Here is an 11,388-nt window from a genome sequence, read left to right as displayed (position 1 = left end):
TTTAATCACAAGAAATTATCAACTCTCCATCTCATTTCACTGACTGGTACTTAACCAGTTACAATAATCTAGGTGACATACCTTTGGCCTCTAAAGAGGCCTTCGACACCATTTGCGACTTTTATTTTTTATTAAAACAAATATGATACTGTGATATATTAACCCACTAAATCCTCCGAAAAATTCCAAGGCAGTAGCGTAAATGAAGCGGTGCTCCAAAAAACCAGATGTTCTATCCGGGGATAATAAAATTTTCCTTTACGCAAATTTCATAAAACTCCGCCCGGATCTCCCTAATGAAAGTGAAAAACCCAAGGGCAAAAACCCCCCAGCGCGTACCCCCGCCCGCCTCCTCCTCGCCCCCAACCGCCCTCCGAACCACCCCAACGCGGCGGCCAGAGGCGGCTTTGCGAAAGTGAAAATGATCGGATATTTTCAAATTTCCGGGGTTTCCCTTTCTGGCATCACGTGCGACCCTCGAGCGAGTGGGAGGAGGGGGGAAAGTGGGGTCGCCTGGTTTTTTTCCTATTTTTAAAAACTGTTCGATGGTGGTTTTTTCCAGTTCGCTTTAGATTCCATTTATACAGAAATATTCCATTGAACATATGCCAAAACACTACTGAAGAAATATCGCAGAAACGTACTTCGGGACACCAGGACCGATCAATAAATAAAAGAAATTACAAAAAACAACGTACTTTAATGAAGCCAATCGTTTTTTCCTTAATCCGTCCCTGCCTCCACGCACTTTTCCTTCTCATTTTCTTTGCATTTCCCGGGGCGCGCTTAGTTTTAAAACTTAAATTTTCGTACGGGGTAGAGAAGAATTTCTTAGTTACAATGGGATCGATAGAGCTAGAAGGTATACGCAGAACGAACTACATTTTAAAACTTTTCTTAACAGGGCGAATGAGGGTGGGAAGGGGGAAGGGGATGGAAGCGAGGATGTAATTCTCCGGATATAAATTGGAAGAAAATGCCAACCACCGTTAATGTGCTGGTTCTAGTGAAAGTACAGATGGGGCTTTAGGGTGAATTTATCTATATAGACTTCTCTAAGGCGTTTGATAAGGAAATATTAGATTTTTTATTTCATTCATTGACTCATATAAATCTGAGCTGCATAAGTGATCGCTGTTGTGATAACGTGAATTAAGGAGGCTGTCATTTCAGTAGAGCTTGAGTTATTTTATAAATCATGTGATATTAGTAAAAAGGAAAAGTATTATCATTAAAAGGGATCATAAGATTGGATCAATCGCTCTTTCAACAACTTCATTTAAAAATACTAGAAACTGGAATTTATTGAAATAATTAGGATAGAGGGCATTATCAGTTGAAGCATTAATAATGAAGCTTTCTCAAAAACTTTTCATGAAATTTCAGAAAATTGAGATTTTAGAAACTAATGAAGCATTATCATCTGAAGTATCAATAATGAAGCTTTCTCAACAAATTAATTTTAAATTCCTCGAAATCGAATTTTCCTGAAGTATTAGAGAACAATGTCGTATCATCTGAAGCATTAATGATGAAGCTTTCTTAACAAATTCATTAAAAATTCCTGGAAACTGGAAAGTTTTTGAAGTAATGAAGAAGTAGGTCATTAATATTTAAAGCATCAGTTATAAAGCTTTTTTAACAGACTTGTATATAAAAATTAATAGAAATAAATACAAAACTTATGAGGACATCAAAAGTGATTTTTAATTAGAAGGCGTTCTATAGTACCTCAGACTTGTTTCGAATTTTATATCTAGTATTCATGTTTTAATGTCTGTATCATTTTTTGACTTAAATTTTTGTACACTTAGCATGTAATATATTTTTGTACTGTCTGTAACTGGGACCTTATGAATTAATGACAATCACGGGCATTATCATCTGAAGCATCAATAATGAAGCTCTCTCAACAACTTCACTTTAATTTTCTGGAAACTGAAATTTTCTGAAGTAATAAAGAGAAATGCTTTATCATGTCAAGCACCCGTAATGGTGGTTTTTTTTAATAAAATTACTTCTAACTTCGGGAAACTGGGATTTTTTTAAGTAATGATACATAATGTGTCATTATCTGAAACATCAATAAGGAGACTTTTCAATAACTTTACCTAAACATTTCTGGAAACTGGAATTTTATCATACGTGCAATATCAATAATAGGGCTTTCTCAACAAATTTATTTTAAATTTACGACAATTTTCTAATGTAATAAAAAACAGTGGCTCTTTATCTAAAGTACAAGTGATGAAGCAACTTTTAAACAAAATCACATCAAACTCTTGGAAACTAAGATTTTTTAAAGTAATGACGAGTAATGTCTCATCATCTGAAATATCAATGATGAAGCCTTTTGATATCCCTGGTTATGTACTAATTTCCAAATTTTCACGCAAGCAATATACACATGGTGGTACTCTTATTATGTTAGAGAAAGCTTTTTTAACTAAATTTGTGTTTATTACTATTGAAAGATTTGATCATCTATTGATTGAAAAGGTGTGCGAGTTTTCTATTGTATTTAGCAGTAAGTTAAATTTGTATATTTTAGAATTGTATCGATCTCCATCTGGTAATTTAGATTTGTTTTTAGAAAAGTTGGAGATCTTCTTAATTAAAATTTCGGTTAATGCGATGTTGATTTTGACTGCCAATCTTAATGTAAATTTTTTAGACAAATCTAATGGATCAAATCGAATGCTTTTTAATCTGTTAAACTCATTTAATTTTAAGATGCACGTGGATCAGCTAACCCGGATTTCAGCATTTTCTTCCTCATGAGGCAATAGTGGGATTAGTAAAGCTTAATAGTGCAGCTAATGAGAATAAGTTTGGACGCAATAGACTTTATACTAGAGCTAATTTCCGCAAATTCTCTTGCAATATGTCAAGTTGGAATAACGTATTGACTACTGTTAACCCACTGCATAGCTTTCATCAAATAGTATTAAACCATTTTAACACTGCTTTTCCTGTTGTCAATATTAAGAAACGAAATAAAAAACCTTGATATACTAAGGGTTTACGAGTATCTGAGAAAAATATGCGCTCCTTTTTTTACATTAGGAATTACGCTATGAACAATGCAACATTTTTAAATTATTATAACAGATACCGCAAGATTTACAGAAACTCAATCAAAATGGCTAAGTGGACCTACTTTCAAAGGAGGATAAATAATTCCTTTAACAGAGCAAAAGAGTCTTGGAAGATTTTAAATGAGCTAAGGGGCACCAAGTACCTTAGATTCCAATGTCCTCAATTCCTTTTACTATGATATTACTAGTAACCTTGCAGCCAATCTCTCACAAAAAATAGATCCCAGGAGCTATTTCAGCAATGTGGTAGTAGCCGAATTTTTCTTTTTTACCCCCACAAGTGTAGAAGAGCTTAAACAGTTAATGGTTAATATTAAGAATAAGAGTTCATCAGGTTGGGATGGGCTTTCTCTCAAAATATTTTCTGCTTTACTTCTTGTTGCTTTGCAAGTCTTGGCCGAGTCAATTAACTTTTCATTTATGTCTGGAGTTTTCCCAAAGTGCTTAAAAAGAGCAATGATTGTTCCTCTTTACAAGGGTGGCGATCGCGACTGTCCTTCTAACTTTAGACCTATAGCGTTATTGCCTACTTTAGCCAAAATAGTGGAACGGCTCGTTAAGGTGAGGATGGTTTCATTTTTAAATAGGTTTGGCCTATTGAGTTTTCAGCAGTTTGGCTTACGTGAGTCTGTGAGCACAAATGATGCTATCTTTAGCTTTCTAGAGCACCTGTACAACCGACTGAATGTTGGTGAAGTTGCAGCAGCGGTATTCTGTGACTTGTCCAAGGCATTTGACTGCGTGAGTCACAGAGTGCTGCTAATGAAACTGGAGTTTCATGATTTCTATGTTTTCAGAGGAACTGCCCTTGAGTGGTTTCGTTCCTACTTATCAAATCGTGTCCAGGCTGTCAAATTTAATGGTGGTATCTCTAAGGAACTTAATATAAATGTGGGTGTTCCGCAAGGAACAGTACTTGGTCCTTTACTTTTTCTCATTTATGTGAACGATCTGCCACAACTGCAGGTAACTGGCAAATTTACATTGTTTGCCGATGATACCACCATCCTCTGGCACGACTCTGAGGTTTCTCAAATGGAAGCCAATATACGTGCAGATTTGTTAAAAATAAAAGACTGGTGTGATGCAAATTTTTTGACATTTAATGTTTCCAAAACAAATTTTAAATGTAATACAAATGATATATGTTTAAATAATGAAGCCATCACCATGCCACAGTTCAGTAAGTTTTTGGGTCTTTTCATAGACAAATTCCTTAAATTTGAAGACCATATGTAAAACACTAAAATGAAAATCTTTATATTTGTTTTGAATTGAAGGAATATATACTGTATATATTTTTTTTGAAGCATTGAGCAGCATGAAATAAACTTATCGATTGTAGGGAGAAAGAGGAGAGAACTGATTGGGGTCATACAGGATTGTTTATAATTCTGCTGTTAGGTAATATTATTAGTAGATTTTGGTATAGACAAATATTGTTGAGCCTTTTTAATACTATTAATTCTTTCTAATTTTGTTTGTGTGAGGGGCAGCTGATTACAAAGGTATACATATAGATACATATATATATATATTTTTTTTTTTTTTGTTGATTGATTTTTATTTGTGAGTCGAGACATTATTATATTATTGTGTATTTCTAGCAGCGGCGATTTGTTTTTTTTTTATTTTTGATTTTTAAGATATCATTGAACTGACAATGAAGATTGCACATTTAAATGTCCGGTCCATATTCACTGGATTTCATGATTTTTCCCTTTTAGTCCAACAAAACAACTTCGACATAGTCATGGTAACTGAGAGTTGGTTAACGCCTAATACAAATCTTGAAATATTTAATATAGCTGGTTTTAAAGCCATTCGTAAAGATAGAGAGCATGGTAGAGGAGGTGGAATCTTAGCATATATTAAAAATACTATTCCCTATAATAAAATAGACTTTGATATTCAAGTGAGTAATTCTCTTGAGCATTTATTTATACAGTTAAAAAATTCGCAATCAAAAGTACTGTATTGGAGTCTGCTACAGACCACCTAAGTCTAATATAACATCATTTGTATCAGACATTGATAATATTATGTCTTACATATGTACAAATTTTGATAATGTTATTTGTGTTGGTGACTTTAATGTAAATTTTTTTAACATTCCTAATCCAATTCTTACGTGCTTGGAAACATACAATTTAATACAAATTATTAATGAACCTACTCGTATAGCATCCACTTCAAGTACCTTGGTTGATCCTATTTTTATTTCTAAGTCATTGAGTCTCAAAGATTGTGGAACAGTTAATGCAGATCTAATTTCCGATCATAGACTTACATACTGTGAAATTTGTGCTCCTAAAATTAAAGTCACCCCAAAAATGTTAAATTACCGTTGTTTTAATACCTTCAATTATCAAGACTTTCTTAAAGACTTTCAGTCTTTGGAATGGCACTCTATAATAACAGAGAACAACATTGATGTTAAAATTAATATTTTAAATAGCTTTATCTTAACATTGTTTGATAAGCATGCTCCACTAAAAACACGAAAAATCACAAAACCAAAAGCAGAATGGTTGACACCCAATTTAAGAATGCTTATTAGTGACAAAAATAAAGCATTACAAACTTTTAAATCCACAAAAAGCATTCAAAATTGGAACAACTATAAACAACTTAGAAATTTATGTGTTACTATGATTCGCCGGGAAAAACAAAACTATCTAAATCATATTACATCACAAAATAATAGCAATAAAACCTGGTTAACACTTCGAAATTTAGACGTACATTTTTCTGATACTACAAAAAAAGATTTACCACCTCATGTTTCTGATCCTAATGCAATTAATGCTTATTTTGCACAATTTTTTCAAATCGTTAATAATAACTGTGACAACAAAATAAATTTTTATGACACAAACGTTTTTAGTGCAGCTAACCACTTTTCATTTGAGTTAACCGATGCTGCGGAAGTTAATAAAATATTACATAATTTAAAAAAGAATAGCTCGGGAGATGACGATATTTCTCTTAGAATGCTTAAATATTTTAGCCCGTACATTGATATTTTCCTGGTTCATATAATCAATTGTTGTTTTGAGCAAAATTATTTTCCACTTGCATGGAAAAGTGCCATTGGAATCCCACTAGCAAAAATTTCAAATCCTAATGATTTTTCCGATTTGCGTATCATAAGTATTTTACCTACAGCGTCTAAAATTTTTGAAAAAATTATGTATAAACAAATTTATGACTATTTCCTATCTAAACATTTATTGCCTGATTATTTGGCATGTGGATTTAGGGCAGGATTAAGTGCATCTACAGCGCTTACTAAAGTAACAAATGACATTTTTGAAAATTCGGATCGCAGCAATGTCACAGTGCTAGCCCTGCTTGATTATTCCAAAGCATTTGATACAATTAACCATAAACTTTTAATATCTAAGCTAAAATACTTTGGGTTTTCTGCCGACTCAGTATTCTTAATAAAATCATATTTATCCAATAGATATCAAAAAGTTCGGTACCATAATGAGTCTTCTAGCAAGCTGGATATTTTATCTGGTGTTCCACAAGGGTCTATTTTGGGACCCTTGCTTTTCATTTCTTTTCATCCCAATGAGCTTAACGCTGCATCTGCTCACTTAAATGAAGACTTAGAATTGCTAAGTAAGATCTCGTTTGAACATAACCTTAACTTAAATTCAAAAAAATCACACCTTATGGTCTTTGGTAACAAGAACGCGGTAGAAATAGTCAAATTAAATATGAATATTTGCGTAAATAACAACAAACTGCCCTTTGTAGAGGTAGCCCGTAATCTTGGTATTATTATTGATTCCCAATTACGTTTTAGTTCTCATGTGGAGATGTTAAGACGTAAGGCTTTCTCGAGGCTAAAGATTCTGTTTACAAATAGACACTTTTTAAATTTTAAACTTAGAAAAATATTAACCGAATCTCTTGTTCTTTCAAATTTTAATTATTGTGATTTTATCTATTTTCCATGCCTTGACTCGCTTCACAAAAATATGCTTCAAGTAATGCAAAATGCTTGCGCTCGTCTAATTTTTGATCTTAAAAAACGCGATCACATCTCTCAAAAAATAATCGATTTAAAATGGTTAAGAATGGATAATATTTGGAAACATCACTTAAGTAATTTTACATATAAACGTTTATCTAACCAAGATCAAAATTTTAATATCTTGCGTACCATTTTTAAAACAAGACGTTCTGCTCACTCTGTCAATATAAGATATAAGTTAAAGTTTTCAATGCCACAATTTCGAACTGCTCTCTATACTAGATCTTTTTCTTATAATGCAATTAGCTTGATTAACTCACTTCCTGACGAATTTCGACTTTTCAATTTTAATAAATTTAAATTTAAAGTAAAAAATTATCTTTTAGATACACAAAATCGTCCAGTGAATTTATGATCTGATTTATTTTTGTTCTTTTTTCTTGTATCTTTAAGACGCTTCTCGCTGCTGCTTCATAGATTGTTCAGAACTGTATATGGGTCTCCCCTCACATTGATACTGGAAATGGTGTATTGAATGGCTCTGTTATGTTTTTGTTTGTAATATGGCTAACAGTTTAGGGATTGATTCTCTTTTTTTCTTCTCTTACTTTTAGTAAGCATAGGTACATGCACATGGTTAAGTAGAATAGCATTTATTTGCTAGACTTCGCCATTCCTGTACTATTTAAATTACATTAAATTACATTATTTTGTATATTATTATTTGTTAAAAAAAAAAGATTTTGTAACTTTGTTTGACTTATTAAAGACCTTATTTATTTATTTATTTATTTATTTATTTATATTGTAAATGTATGTAGAAAAGTCTCATCAGGCTGCTACGCCCTAAGGGTTATTGCCACCAGTCTTAATTTCTCCATCGCCAGAACTGCATACTTCGCGATTGTCGAGTCGCACCTTCGATATGGAATTTGCTTTTGGGGTTCATGTTCAAATTCACTTTTTAGTTCAGTGTTTGTACTCCAGAAAAGGGCCATTAGATATCTATGTGGATTGTGGGGCCAAGCCTCGTGACTCAGGTCGCCCGCTTTTTGTAAATCATAATATTTAAACCCTGTGTTGTATTTTTATTTTGGAAACAGTTTGCTTAGTTTTTAGAAAATATAAACAGGAACTGCGCTTAGGAAACCACTATAATACGCGACAAAATTATTTATTGAGGCTACCCATTCCTCATTTTGAAGTAGCTCTATCATATATGGAGGTAGAAAGCTGTTTAATAAACTTCCACTAGAAATAAGACAACTTAAGACTGAAAAAAGCCTACGTATAAGGACGAAAATATTTCTTGCTAGTAAAGCGTACTATAAGTTTAGGTGAATTTTTTAATGATTAGCATTTAATTTTTTTTTTAATTTTATATAATTTTATTTTAAATTAGTTTCTCGTTTTTTATTCCTTTAATGTACAGTCTATTGGCTTTGTCTACAACTTCTATGTTTATATTGACAATAGAGCATTTTGAGTTTGAGTTTGAGTTTTCAACAACTTTACAGGAATTTTCTGGATTATTTAAGCTTTCTTACTTCAGATTCCTGGATAGTAGAACTTTTTTATGCAATGAAGATTAAGGACATACATTTTTAAAGCATCAGTTATAAAGCTCTTTTAAGAAAGTTCACTTGAATTTAAAAAATCTAAGATTTTAAAGTATCTGAAGCTTTTTTAAGCGGCTTCACTCAAAATTTCAAAAAACGGAGATTGTGTCAGTTAATGTACATCAAGGGCCATTACTTAATAATGAAGCTTTGTGAGCAATTTCACTTTAAATTTTAGAAAAATGGGATTTTCTCAATTAATAAAGAGCTCTGGTTCTTCTCATCGAAAGCGTCAATAATGTGGCTTTTTAAGCAAATTCATTTAAACTCCTGGAGACCTAAAATTCCTGAGGTGATAAACAGCAATGCGTAATTATATAAAGTACAAGTGATGAAGCTTTCTTTTAATAAAATCATATCAAATTTTTGAAAACCGAGATTTTCAATCATCAGTAATTAAACTTTTGCAAGCAATATTACCTGAAATTTCTGAATTAATAAAGTTAATAAGCATTATCATTTAAAACATCAATAATGAAGCTTCCTTAATACCTTTAAATCCACTTTTCTTCAAAAACTTCACTTGAAATTTTAAATAACTGGTATTTTGTAAATTAATGAAAATTAAGGGCATTATCATTTAAAGCATTAATAATAAAAACTTACTCAAAAAAATCACATTAAATTTCTTAAAACTGATTTTTTACTTTTGTATATTTTAACATGTAATATATTTTTGAATTTTCTATAACTAAAATCTGGAGAATTAATGACAATCACGGGCATTATCATCTGAAGCATTAGTAATGAAGCTTTTTCAACAACTTCACACAACATTTTTAAAAAATCTGATTTTCCGAATTAATCAAAACAAATTAAAGCATCAATAATGATGCCTTCTTAATAACTTCACTTAAAATTTCTGGAAATCGAGACGTTTTCAAGTAACAAAAAGAGAGGGTATCAACATCTGAAGCATCAATAATGAAGCTTTTTCAAAAATTCATTTGATATTTCAAAAAACTCGGATTTTATGAATTAATCAATTCAAGGGCATTATAATTTAAAGCATTAATAACCAAGCTCTCTCAATAACTTCACTTAAAAATTACTGGAAACTGGAATTTTTAAGTGAACTAATGCTTTATCATATAAAGCGTAAAACATAAAAAATAAAATAGAAGCAACAGTTTTCTTAACAACTTCACTTAAAATTTTTGAAAATTGGGCACTACGAAATTAATAAAGAAATCATTTGAAACATCAATATTGAAGTTTTCTCAGTAAATGCAATTTTACTTCCTGGAAATTCTGATTTTTTTAATTAACGAAGAACGAGAGCATTAAAATTTGAAGCATCACTTCATTTAAAATTTCGGAAAAAATAGGTTAAGTATCAATAATGAAGCTTTCTCAATAAATCCACTTTCAATTTATTGAAACTGAGACTTTTTTTTTAAATAAAGATTAAAGTCATTATCACTTATTAAAGGTCTCTCTACAACTTTATTAAAAATTCCTGAAAACTCTTCATGACTATTTTAAGTAATGAAGCATACGGGCATAATTTTTTAAAGGATCGGTTATAAAGCTTTTTTAAGAAACTGCACTTGAAATTTTTAAAACTGGGATTTTATGAATTAATCAAAATAAAGGAAATTATTATCTGAAGCATCAATATTGAAGCTTTCTCAATTAAGCCTTTCACCTTAATATTCTGGAAACTGGGACTTCTTGAAGTAATGAGGAATAAAAGCATCAACTTTTAAAACATCAATATTAACGTTGTTAAAATGCTTTACTTAAAATTTAAGAAAAACTGGGTTTTTTAAATTAATAATCAACTTTCCTTAACAAATTCACTTCCATTCCTTTAAACTTGGAGCTTTTGAAGTAATGGAGAATAAGGGATAATGCCCTAATATTGAGATATTTGAGGCATAAGTAATGAAGTATTTTTAACCACTTCAACTCAAATTTCAGAATTTTGTTTTTTTTTTGGATTAATCAAGATAAAGAGCTTTTAAAGGAGCAATAATGCAAATCTCTTAAGAACTTAAATTTTTTTTTCAATTGAAATTATCTAAAGTAAAAAAAGAGAAATGCCTTATCATCTGAAAATAACGCTTTTTTTAAGAAAATTGTTAAGACAAAATCACTTAATTAACACTGATAAAGCTTTTTCAACAAATTCTTTATTATTTCCTTCTTAATGCAATTATTATTTATTTCTATATTCATTAAGTTCCTATAAGAAGTGTCTATTTATCTTCAAGTAAATACAAGCAAACCTCTTATTTTTTCCAATTTTATCTTAAATTATATCACAAATAATAACCATAAAGGTTATGAAAAAACAAAGATAAGAATAAAATGGCGCAATCCTTAATAGTTTGTATCAGTGTCTAAGACTTCGCGATAAATTCCCGAATATACAGAGTATTTAAGTTTCACTTACCACTAATATTCCGTATCTAAAAACACACTGAAAAAATCCATGCTACGAACACTATACTATGAAATCAAAAAAGTAACCTAATGAGCACTTTATCACCACGTCAGTCAGTCAATAGGTAGGCTCAGTCTCCTAGCGCGTACTAAACCGAAAAAAAAAATTATAGGCGAACTGTATATTTTTTTGTGTTCCACAGATTAGACAACTACCTTTTATTGTAAATATACTCGGATATTAGCACTAAAAACTGATAAGGGTACGCAGCAGGTCGGCGCTGTTTTGCTTTTC

At 31.2% G+C, this 11,388-nt stretch overlaps 1 pseudogene; it reads right to left on the bottom strand.

Annotated features, from left to right (window-relative positions):
* Nucleotides 1-232: 232 nt before the first annotated feature.
* LOC126747073 (uncharacterized) overlaps nt 233-11,388 on the bottom strand; it is a 28,883-nt pseudogene continuing 17,727 nt past the window's right edge.

Source organism: Anthonomus grandis, chromosome 18, assembly GCF_022605725.1.
Source record: "Anthonomus grandis grandis chromosome 18, icAntGran1.3, whole genome shotgun sequence".
Lineage (NCBI taxonomy): Eukaryota > Metazoa > Arthropoda > Insecta > Coleoptera > Curculionidae > Anthonomus > Anthonomus grandis.
This window is presented reverse-complemented; position numbering and strand designations above follow the sequence as displayed.